This window comes from Ranitomeya imitator, chromosome 3 (genome assembly GCF_032444005.1).
Source record: "Ranitomeya imitator isolate aRanImi1 chromosome 3, aRanImi1.pri, whole genome shotgun sequence".
NCBI lineage: Eukaryota > Metazoa > Chordata > Amphibia > Anura > Dendrobatidae > Ranitomeya > Ranitomeya imitator.
In genome coordinates, this window is record NC_091284.1 from 722131534 (window position 1) to 722144471 (window position 12938).

Genomic DNA, 12938 nt, shown 5'->3' on the forward strand with positions numbered 1-12938 from the left:
TTAAATGAGCTCACAACTGTATACTTAACCTTTACTGGCTATTAAAATGGGAGACCCACCAAAAAATGACGTAGGGTCCCCTATAATTAATAACCAGCAAATGGTAAGCAGACAGCTGCTGGCTGTAGCCTAGGAAGGGGCCATGGATACTGGCCCCCTAGGCTAAAAACATCAGCTACCAGCTGCCACATAATATGTGCATCTATAAAATGTGCCAATTCTGGCACTTAACCTCGCTCTTCCCACTTGCCCTGTAGCGGTGGCAAGTGGGGTGATAGTTGGGGGGGTTGATATCACCTTTGTATTGTCAGGTGACATCAAGCCTCAAGGTTAGTAATGGAGAGGTGTGAATAAGACACCCCCATTACTAACCCCGTAGTCATATCGTATAAAACACAGACACCCAGAATAAAGTCCTGTAATTAAAAGAGTGACACAGACTCCTTTAATAAATCTTAATTAAATCATACTTACGACCTTGCCCATTCCCTTGATGCCATTGTCTACTGCAAAACAGTTTTAAAAAAGCAACAATATTCCTCACCTTTCCGCGGAGTTGATAATCCATTTGTCCCATGAATGGTCTATCTCTGCTACTTCTAAATGACAAGCTGCATGATTGCATGATGCAACCATACAGCCTGTCATCCAGCAGAGACACTAAGCAGCCTGTGCTCAGTGTCTCCCTGTGAACTCCTACCCCTTATCTGATGGCACCAAGAGCATGAGAAAGTTTTAACACCTGCAGTGCCATGAGACAGGTCCTGCAATTTCACAGCCAATGAACTCATTTCACCTATGTGACGTCAGTGCGAGGAAATTTTCCCACAGCACTCCTGCTGACATCAGATAGGAGAAGTGAGTTCAAAAGCTGTGAACTCCCATGACCTGTCTGACGACACCGCGAGCAGGAGAACTTTCTCACACTCGCGGTGCCCTCAGACAGTGATTTTTTTTGCTGAAGACTATGGTGTCCAGAAAATGGGGGAGGTCGTAAGTATGGTTTAATTAAGATCTATTAATAAATAAGCTTAATAAAATGTAGCTTTTATTTTTTAATTTTTCCTCTCTTGTGGAGCTATTTTCTTGGAAAGTTTAGGTTATAATTTGTGATAAATTGAATGGGGCATTCTTCTATAGGTGTTTGTACTTTGTCTCCTGCATGATTGTGACCAATCATAAACAAGATATGTCATGCAATGTAAGGAAAAACATGCCTCCAAAAGACATTAGTAATGACATTGATTCACTCTACTCTATATTACACAGTAGCTGAGGAGATCAGTGCTGAGAGCAGGGCTGTCTTTCATTAACTCTCACAGGAGAAGGCATGTTCTTCTGACATTCTAAGGTCTTGCATGACGCCTCCTACTTATTAGTTAAATCTCATGCAGGAGAAGTACACACCCCGAAAGACACATCTCTGGTAACATCCAGCTGAATTTAACATAAATTAAAAACCTAAACATTACAAGTTAATACCTCTGCAATGGAAATGAGAAATTAAAAAACGTGACCAGTTTAACTTGCTCAAACTGGTGAAAGGTCGTTTTTAAAGAAGTTTTCCCCTACTTGGATGACTTCTTACCATACCCCTCACTTGGCCCCCATAAAATAATAAAGCCTATACTCACCTCCCTTGCTGGTGTAGGAAGATGGACCTTAATAGTGGTCTCTCTTTCATGTCCGAGCCGGAACTGTCGGGACTGTCACCATTGTTGTCAGGGAAGCACTTTCTGACCGGAGTAGACCTTTGCACCTGACTGTTGAGGGCGGGTGTGATACAAAAGAGACGGAGCGTGCGGGAATGGTGCTTTTGGTGAGTAGCGAGCGTGTGCTACAGGAGAAGGTTGACTCCCTCTCCGCTGACCGATGCCAACTGACAGGCCCACATTGCATCCTTTTATCCCCCACGCATAGAGACTGTGGATCTCCTGAGACCAACTCCCTGTTACCCTCCGACCCCTACAGTACTAATTGGTCAGTGCATCTGACATCTACTGAATCTCTTTACAATGCTGATCTGGCGTTGCACGCAGTTCCCAGCGGTGAGACTGCGGCCTTCACTTTGGGACTTTGTACATCCTTAGCTGTGCAGCAGACCTTTCCCCATTCAGCACCTCATTCCAGGATCACAAGACCACTTACAGGAAGACCAGGATACTTCACCGCTGTACAGAGACAGTGCTTCACTTTCCTCCAGGACCGGCTCAGAGACTTCTCACGTCACCTACGGTGCCATCGTGGGATTTTCCAGCCACCATAGTCCAGGAACCAGAGACTGATAAGTTGACCAGTTATTTGACCCATTGTTGTTACTTTATTGCTGTATACGTATTGTGGGTCTGTATACTTACACCCCCTTACTCCCTGCATGGAGTATTTACTGCTATGATGACTATATATAAAAAACCCATCAACTCTTGCTCTGCCTCTTGCTCATCACTGCTTCCCACGTTCCTGCTAGTACCTTACATTTGGTATAGTCGGCAGGATGCAGTCCAACAGCACGGAGGTTGCAGACCAAGCAGTTAGGGGAGGCCCTAGGTCCAGTATCTCGCTGCTGGCAATGTTAAACAATTTACCAAAGTTTACAGGGAGCAACACCATGTTGTTAAGCTGGACTGAGCATATAAGAGGTATGATGAGGATGCACCCCATGACCCCTGCTTTGAAAGCTGAAGTAGCTATCATGGTTTAAGGTGGAGAAGCCAGAGACTCAGTTATGTTGCAAACCCCTAGGGAGCAAGACATTTTTAATAAGGGGCTGCAAATTTTGGAAGAGACTCATGGGGATCCCACGAACTTAGGGGAACTGAGGACACGTCTCTTAATTTGCATGCAGAAGGAGGGAAAAACCGTGAATCAGTACATGAAAGCACTGCAGGAATTACATACTTAGATTGTTAGGAAAGATGACATAGGTATAGGCCCTACTTACATAATGCTGCGAGACCTTTTAGTGACGGGTTTGTGAGACACAATGAAAAAACAGACCCTGCGAGAGCGTGTGCGAGTAAACCCTCGGGTGACTTTTTCTGAAATAGGAAGTGAAGCACGCACGCGTGAACAGGAGCAGGGTGTGACAGTCCCGATGGGGAAGGTCCAGAGCGGGGAGGTGTCTATAAATGCTATCACCAAACCCCAATGGATGGAAGAATTGAGGAGAGAACTTCTGAATATTAAAGGAGAATTTGTTGACGTTAAAAATAAGTCAGAGACTGCAAATGCATCAGGGGACAGAGAAGGCCCGGAGTCCCACCGTGACGCTAGAATGCTTCATTGACAGAGACCTCTCACTTGTTTTATTTGTGGCGAGTATGGGCATATAGTGCGGAAGTGTACACGTCGGGGAAGAGTTCGACTCCGTCATCCATTAAATTAACAGGCTCTGAGCCAGGGGGACGCTGCCCGGAGCCAGGACAGATACAGAGGAGTAGTGGAAGTCACACAAGTCTAGCATCAGTATACCCTCCAGTTTGGCCTGATATTGATGGTGGTGCAGTGCACTGCCTGGTGGACATGGGTTCACAGGTAACAACGATGCCAGAAACTTACTTCTGTTGACATTTTCCTGAAGCAAGACAGTCCTAGTGGGACCCAGTGATAAAGTTGATGGCTGCCAACCAACTACCCATTCCGGTTGCATGGGTGGCATGGATTCAAATCTCAATTTGTGGAAAAGATCTGGGACGAAAGGGTGTGGTGCTAACCCAAGGAGAAGTGAGTAGCGGACACACAGTCACTCTAGGGATGAACGTTTTGAAGGAATTTGGGAGTCTCCTCATCACTGAACCCTCTAACGAGACTCTGAAGCAGTGAAGTCCACGTACTCCTCAGAGAAGAGTATTCCAACAGTTAGTGTGTGCAGCTCAGGCCCAAGAATCTTGCCATGTAGGAGGAGTGTTAGGAAAAGTGATGTTTCCCGCTTCTTCCAAACTCATTCTACCACCCGGACAAACAGTACTCACTTTGCCCATCCGAGCTGGCATCCCATTGGAAGGAGTTGGGATTCAGATTGAGCCTTCTTTCTCGGAGCAACTTCCCTTGGGATTCTTGGTGGCACGTACGTTAGCCATTGTGCGCGATGGAACTGTTCCTGTATGCTGTGTCAATTTAGAAGAACAGGACATCATGGTTCTCCCCAAATATGAAGTAGCCTGGATTGTGAGTATGCCTGAAGAGATAGTACCATCTCAGACTGTTCAGCTGAAGGTACAGCAAGGAGATCCCTGGACTGTGAGGGTGAACTCCTCTTCGACAGCCGATCCCCAACACATACAGGATGGACAACTTGTCCTGGAACAAATGAGGGCTGAATTGGCCAGACTCACTCAGGCACAGGTACAACAGGTGGAAGCTCTGATAGGGCAATATAGGGACATGTTCGCCTGCCATGAAGATTATTTTGGCTGCACCACGGTTATCACACACAAGATACCTACTGAAAATACCGCGCCCATTAGAGAACGCTATCGGCAAATTCCACCACAGCTATACCAAGAGGTAAAGAATATATTGAGACAGATGTTGCAGAAGGGTGTCATCAGAGAGAGTCAGAGTCCATCGACTGCTCCGATAGTGCTTGTGCGGAAGACGGACAGGACTCTGCATTTTTGTGTGGATTATCGGAACTCAATGCTTGTACTGTGAGAGACTCATACCCATTATCCCGGATTGAAGAATCCCTGTCTGCTTTAGGAAAAGCCAAATTGTTTTCCACATTGGACCTTGCCAGCGGCTATTGGCAAGTGCCGATGTCCGAACGGGATCGAGCAAAGACCACTTTTATTCTACCCATTAGCCTGTTTGAATTAAATTGGATGCCATTCGGTTTGGCCAACGCTCCTGTAACTTTTCAACGTCTCATGGAAAAGTGTCTGGGTGACTTGAACTTTGAATCCACGCTTATCTATCTAAACAACATTACAGAGGAACATCTCAAATGACTGGAACAGGTGAGAGTCGCCTTCAGAAGCACAGATTAAAGGCAAAAACCTCAAAAATGTAATTTGTTCTGCACTTAGATTGAGTACTAGGGCCATGTTGTTCTGCTGATGGGTGAAACCTTCCCGAGAGAAGATCGTGGTGATACAGGATTGGTCCACTCCAGAGATGGTGAAAGATGTTCAAGCATTCCTGGGACTGACCGGGTACTACCGCCACTTTGTGAAGAATTTTGCCTGCTGAGCAAGACCGCTGCTGGAGCTGCTTAAAGGAGTGCCCTCAGGTGCAAAGAACTGCAACATTCGCTGGAAGCTTTTCAAGAGTTGAAGAAGGCATTGGCGGAAGCTCCTGTGTTGGCCTATGCGGACTTTTCTCAATCGTTGATTCACCACACTGACGGGAGTTTGCTTGGACTTGGAGCTGTGTTGTCACAGATAGAGGATGGAAGAGAGAAGGTGATCGCTTAAGCAAGTCGGTCCCTTCACGATTCAGAACATAACCCGGACAATAACAGTTCCTTTAAGTTGGATCTGCTGGCGTTGGTATGGGCTATGACGGAGAGGTTCGAGGAATATTTGCCCAGTTCTGAAGTGCTGGTACACACTGATAACAACCCATTGGCTCACCTGGAAAATGTGAGGCTGGGAGCTCTAGAACAACGATGGGTGGCCAGAATGGCAAAGTTTTGATACAAAATTGCTGACACCTAGAAAGTTATAGTTCCAGAAGGGCTGTTGTCCGAGATAGCCACCGAAGCACATGAAAAAGGAACGCACTTTGGTCAAGAGAAGATTTTTCAGTGGTTACAATGGTTCATTTTTCATTCTCAGCTAAAGGCGGTCGTGGAGGAGACTTGTAAAGCATGTCGGACATGTGAATTGGCTAAACTGCCGGAGCAGAGAGCTCCTATACAGTCCATTTTGACATCCGCCCCTCTGGAGCTGTTAATGATAGACTATTTGAACATCAGGCCGGCCCACCAGGGGTATGAACATTGTTTAGTGATGGTAGATCACTTCACAAAATTTGCTGTTGTGACTCCAACCAGGGACCAAACTGCGGAGTCAGCTGCACATGCAATTTGTAAAAATTTAATTGATTTCAGGGGCCCCTGAGGAAGCCAGTTTACAGGCAACACGCGTCGGGCAGGTGTTTTGTCCCTTTCCCCTCTGTGACCTATTTTCCCAGCCCTTTTTGATCTTTGATTTGCAGATTCAACTGTACACGGTAGGCACATCTGAGGGCACAGGCAGTAATAGAGGACATATTGATATTTTGTCCAAACAATTGCTATACTGCATATGTGCATTTTTTTATACAGTACATTGGTGAGTTACTCTGCTTTGCTTATTAAGAGCTGTCGGTTTATTACATGTGCACACTTCTTTGCACCTGAACCTGCATTTAGGTGCTAGAGTCTTATATCTTTTGCTTTATCTGCCCAAATTTGGGTATGCTTGTTGGGCATGTGACGGCACAGATAAAAAATACTTTGCAAATTAAGTCATCTTCACATTTTACTTGGACAGCACAGTTCAAGTAGTGGGTTCTAATAATATGTAATCCAAGTGTTTTTTTGTGAGTATTTTATATATGCACTTCATCTGCTGGGCTGCACATAGCATACTAAAGGTGATCCTTGTTTACCGGAGTGGTGCCCTCCGCCGTAGTCTAGACTTCTCGTGCCACCTACGGTGCCATCGTGGGATTTTTCAGCCACCATCGTCCAGGAACCAGAGACTGATAAGTTAACCTGTTATTTGACCCATTGTTTTTACTTTATTGCTGTATACGTATTGTGGTTCTGTATACTTACACCCCCTTACTCCCTGCGTGGAGCATTTACTGCTGTGATAACTATATATAAAAATCTCGCCAACTCTTGCTCTGCCACCTGCTCGTCACTGCATCCCGCGTTCCTGCTAGTACCTGGCTCCCAATCAGAGCTGGCTTCACTGTCCCTACCTCCTGTCGAATTGGGCAGGAAGAGGAAGTCTGAGATCAGCTGCAGCTCAGATCTCCTCTTAATGTTCAATTTGTCTGAAGAGGGGAAAGGGACGCCATCACTGATTGGCTTCCTGCATTTGATAACCGCACTGGAGCCCCGGAACTGCGAGTGCCATCACCATGGGAACTGCTCCAGAGAAAATGCTATACCCACACCATGTGATATTTTGATCATGTGAATTTAGCTTAACACTGGGTTCACAAGTCATGGTTCAAGTACCAACAATGATGTCTGGACCACTTGGGTTGCTCCTCACTCAGTCTGTTCCAGGACCTTGAATGTCAGGCAGGCCTCATTCAGACATCCGTGGATCATGTATGTGTTTTATTTGTTATTTTCAGTGGTAGAACACGTACCAATTGTAGTTTAAGGTGCTGTCTGTGGGGTATTTGGAGACCATGTGTCTGCAAAAAAAAATCACAGAGACCTGTTAGTTTTTGATTGGAGTCAAGGATCAAAATTCCCATTCAAATCTATGGCTCCATGAAAATTTACTGACAACACACAGATGGCATCAATGTACAATCTGCTTGCTGCCTATGATTAACATTGCAGTGAATACAAGAAGCCTTGTAATTTATTCATTTTTTCACACATGAAAATCACTGATGGTGAAAACTGACACACTGAACACACACTGATGAAAATTGGATCAAACACACATGGAGTGGATTCTTTGTTTACATGAAAAAAATCACACACATCTGAATGAGGCCTTAAGTTTAGTGAAATTTGTAATGGTTAGGAAAAATCAGCTGAAAAAAGTTAAATCTGAGGCCAAATTTGTGTTAAAATCTGCATCAACTTAGATTTTTTATTCAGATTTCGATGGAGATTTTGGGCAGATTTCTCCACACTAAATCCCGCTGCTTGAACATAATCTAATGGTTCCACATAAGGCTTTGTGAAAAGTCAGAGATTATAAACATATGGCGCATACACAGCCTTTGGATGTCAGGACATGGTGAGAGTCGTGCCTTTACCTTTTTGCCTTCTAAATGCAATTTGTTTAACAGTAGGAAAGTAGGAAATATGCTACTAAATGCATAGATATCACCAGTAAAGGTGACAATAATCCATAATCATGGGAAACGAGTTGACAACTAGTCTAAGATTATTAATTAGACTTTTTGTTGCATGTTAAATACAACGTTGTGGGTCATTGATGAATTTCGCCATTAGAGGTACGGGGTAGAGGTAAGGTCTCTTTTGTGTTTATTCATTTTTTTGCATTATCATTTACTCTTTAAATAAAAGATCAGTTTCGACTTTTTTTCTCCTTAAAAAAAAAAGTTGCAAATTATAAATAGTGATGAATAAAATTAGAATTTTAAAAAGTGGTGATTAATTAGGAGGCAGTATTGATTAGCTGAGACTATTTGTAATGGCAATTTTAATCAATGTAAGTATCAATCATGAACTGAGAGAATATTGTTACCATACAGATACTAATGAGAACGTGTTTATCTCAGCAGACACATTTTAAGCAAGAAACCATATGACAAAGACTAGAGTAATGCAAAAAAAAAAAATACAATTTACCTCTAGGGTCAGAGTGTGAAAGACAGGGCCCTTGTAATATTGAATCTGGGGCCCCAAATAGATGATTCAAAAAATGATATAAAAAATATTACCATGCGCCAAAATAACTTGCTATCATGTTACCTTTTAGTTTCTGAATGTAGAAAACCAAGGTCTGTTACAGATGTGTGTGGTTCACAATGAAAATGGTATGTAGAAAGCATTAGAGCTCTTAGGCCACGTTCACACGTTCAATATTTTGTAAGTATTTTACCTCAGTATTTGTAAGCCAAACCCAGGAGTGGGTGATAAATACAGAAGTGGCGACATGTTTCTATTATACTTTTTCTCTATTTGTTCCATTCCTGGCTTTGGCTTACAGATACTAAGGTAAAAAAATCACCAAATACTCAATGTGTGAACATGGCCTAAAAGCTGAGTTTGGAATGACTCCATCCAGGCTTCGACCAATGGAGGTGGATCTAAAAAACAATCATTTTCAATTAATACTTAATACTTGGAATTTGCTATAGAGCAAATGCTATAAAACTAATAGTGCAAAATAACAAGGACTAGAACATAATTCAAGTAATCTCATTTTATATGGTTGTAGAGCTTCCTAAGAGACTGTGAAGTAACCTGAACTTTCAGAGATTTGCTGAAAAGTAAACCACAGCCTCCATTATGCATGCATGACACCCAATCCTTGGTAGATTAGTTTGACTCAGGTGGAGACATTTTCCAAATAAACTTGGCTTAGTTTGTAGTTAGATGATGCCAGAACATAACCTCAACTGATGAAATGGATAGGAATGAAAAAAGAGTGAATGTAGAAGTTCTGGAATACTGGATTCATTCTGAAGAAAATGTTCAATGTGAGCCCCATTCTCATCATGTATTTCTGTGGATTACAAAGCCCTTTCAAGCACAGTGTTAGTAATACCGTAAATCGAACCCAAGTCTTAGGTGTTAATTCAAGCAAGGCCATAATGTAAGTTCCCATGATATTAATTGTCTGGCCCAATATACCACTAATTTGAAAAAATGTATAATGGTCTAATAGAATCTGATTGTATTAATAAAATATACATTTTCAGAAATCGGACAACGTTGTACGTCTTGGGTTGTTGTCCTCATAGGCTAATGTATTAATTCGGTCCAAGTAATTTTTTTACAGTGGTGATACAGAAGATTTTGTGCCAAACAATGGAGTGGTCTTATCACAAGACCCTCCACTACCAGCAGTGGCTAACTAGAGTCATATGGACCCAGGGCAAAATTTGGATGCATATAGTATTATTTTTTAACCTTTTATATGGCTACCATACAATAATAATATCCCCCTATGTAACACCCATATAGTACTTTCCCAATATGACCCCCATATAGTAGTAATGTCCCCAAATTCTGGCCTATGTGGTCCCCATTTTATAATAATGTCTTCCAAACGACACCCCCATATTGAAATAATGTCCCCACAAATTATGTCCATAGGGTCATAATGTCTTCTAACTCAAGCAACAATAAATTATGTCCTTTGATTCTGGCCTTCATCTTGTAATGTTTTCCAATTCTGGCCACCAAATTGCAATGTACCCTAATTCTGGTCCCAATAAGTTATGAACCCCTATATTGTCATAATGTGTGCCCATTCTGGTCCCCATGCATTATTATTGGTCCCCATGTGACCCCCATTGTGCCTCTATGGTCTGACCCTACAGTGCAGTCCTATTTAAAAGAAAACAACCCAATCTACTACTTGCCCTCACTCCAATGCAGAGCGGCTCTGTTCTCTTCCTACAGCTCCCTGCTTGTTCCTTGCCCACACGTAATCTACAGCTACAAGCTTATCAGAGGTCCATAGCTGCAAAGCATGCTGGTGTCACATTGCAGGCGGTGTAATGACATAGCGCCAGCATCACATTGCCGAACTTGCCTGATGTCATTACCGTGGGGTTCTCCACAGCTGTGGACCTCTGACAGGCTGTACAGTAAGTGCTGGGCAGGCTACACCTACAGTTGAAAATGGCAATAACCCTGATGGGCTACCCTCACCAGCTCGCCCAGTTGTGGTCACATACCCTTCAACCACAATCATTGCATACCCGAATTATATCCATTGTGATTACAGGAGAGTTATGCGGTGCATGATGATAGCTGCCTTAAAGAGTGATGGAGGAGATACTTTAACCCTGGTGTTCTGTTCGGTCTGGGGAGACCTATTTTGAACTTTGGTATTTTTTGGGGTGTTCAAGATGCGGTTCTGAAACTTGTGGTTGATTGACTTAAATGAGGATGGGTCGGTCGGCCACGGGTTTCAGAGCCGCATCTTGAATATTTTAAAGAATATTGAAGTTCAAAGTCGGTCATTTTTGACCAACAGAACAGCAGGGTTAATATTTATATCATAATAAATGCCACAAAGTCATGTCCTCAACACACATTTATTCAACTAAAGATAAAGTGGACAAAGAACCTGTCACCATGAAAATGTAGTCCAACCAGCGGACACCATGTTATAGAGCCGATGGAGGTGAGCAGATTGATATATACTTTTGTGAGAAAAGCTTCAGTATAACCTGAGTTTTAAACATATAAACTTCTGCTCTTTCTGAGATATTCGATCCAGTGGGCGGTCTTATCAGTGACTGACAGCGACTTCTGTGTGCACACAAATACAAATAAAGCTGTCAGTCACTGATAAGACTGCCCACTGGACCAAAGATCCCAGAAACAGCAGAGGTTTAAGTGATTACAACACAAGTTCTACTGAATACTTTTTAACAAATTGATATATCAATCTACTCAGTTCCTCCTGCTCTATATCATGATGCCTACAGGCTGGACGGCATTTTCCTAGTGGCAATTTCTCTCTAGGTTCTTATACCCCTGGGTGAAAATGTTGAGCTTGTTAACACAGACTGAGCTTGCAAATTCAGGCTGGGTCAGAGCCTGGAGGGCTAGAACGAGGAGATCTTGGCCAATTCTGACCCACTGAGTGGGATATGGTTTGATGTACTGTATAGGTGAGGAATCAGTGCATAGACGGCCTTGGAGTTAATTCTTTATCTTATTTTGTTATGTGACTTGATTTACAAATACGATAATAAAGCTGATTGCGACAGTTTTGAACCAAAATCCACTGAGTTGGAGTAAAAGTTGTTCCTGTGCCAACCATCTTACTCAGTAAATAGCAATCCCAAGAGCTAGATAGTTGTTCTAGTGGTCCCTATGCTAAACCACAGCAAGACTAAGGAAGGAGATTCCAAGGAATGGCAAGTATTAATCACATCATGTCTTTTCTATAAAATATTATTTGTAGTCGTCCCATATGGTTAACTAAATTAAGCTTTTATAACATGACACTGGCTGTTTGGGCTGTGATTGTTCTCCTTCAATAACATTTTTCCTGCACAGGACTGATTTTTGTCACTCTGTGATATATGACAAAATTGTAATGGTGTCACAGTTTTGCAAGTCCTGCTGGCATGCAATAGGTTACAGTAAGACACTTCAGCAGTATTTCATATTAAAGGGTTTCGACAGCTTTATATCTTTAATTATGCAAACATCTCCTCTCAATACAGAAGGAGCCAGGCAACTTCCCGCCATGTTAATAATAATATAATATATAGAGTGGGTCTGTGCCTTTGGAACTGATGCGGCTGCCCTCACCCACTGAGTTTTATATCATCGGTAATTAGAAATCCAACGTGGATGGGAATATATATCTTGTGTTGTACTGTGCTCTGAAACACATTGCAAAGGTCTGAGCCAAGAAAGGTAAGTTGGCTTGACAGACCATGTGTATTATTAGTGAAGTGGTATGCTGGGAAATAGTCACATTGCAAATGATTATTCATTGCCTTGCTTTATGGCACACTTGGCAGGTTTCCCTTTAACATTTTGATTGCTGGAAGGAACATAATGTACAATTTTCCATACTCAATGTAAAGTGTAGCATATATTGCTACATAAAGGGGACTAGCAACTTTTTGAACTTTATACCTCTAATGACCTATCTCAGCATCCATCACTGTCATTGTGCTGTATTTATCAGTGTAGAGATGCCCTTTAGAGCCAAAACATATATTTAAGGCAGAAATGCATCCATTTAACTGGGTGTGTGTAGTTATAGGGGGTGCAGAGATAACTAGTAAGGCTTAGGTACCTGAAGACCACTTTGATAGAGTTTTTGAAATTGCAAAAGGTACTGTAGGGGATCTGTAACAAATTCTATATTAGGACCCTGAAGCTATAATTAACATGATTGCTGGTTGTTTTCATATTCAGTCATCAGTATTCGGACAAAGCTAATGCAAAAACTCTTTTTAACACTGCAATTCACTACTAATCAGTATTCCTTCCTCTCACTAAACTTTCCCATCTCCATCTCCAATATATTGTGAATGCAGCAGCTAGATTCATATTTTTGTTCAGCCATTACACTGATGCCTCCACT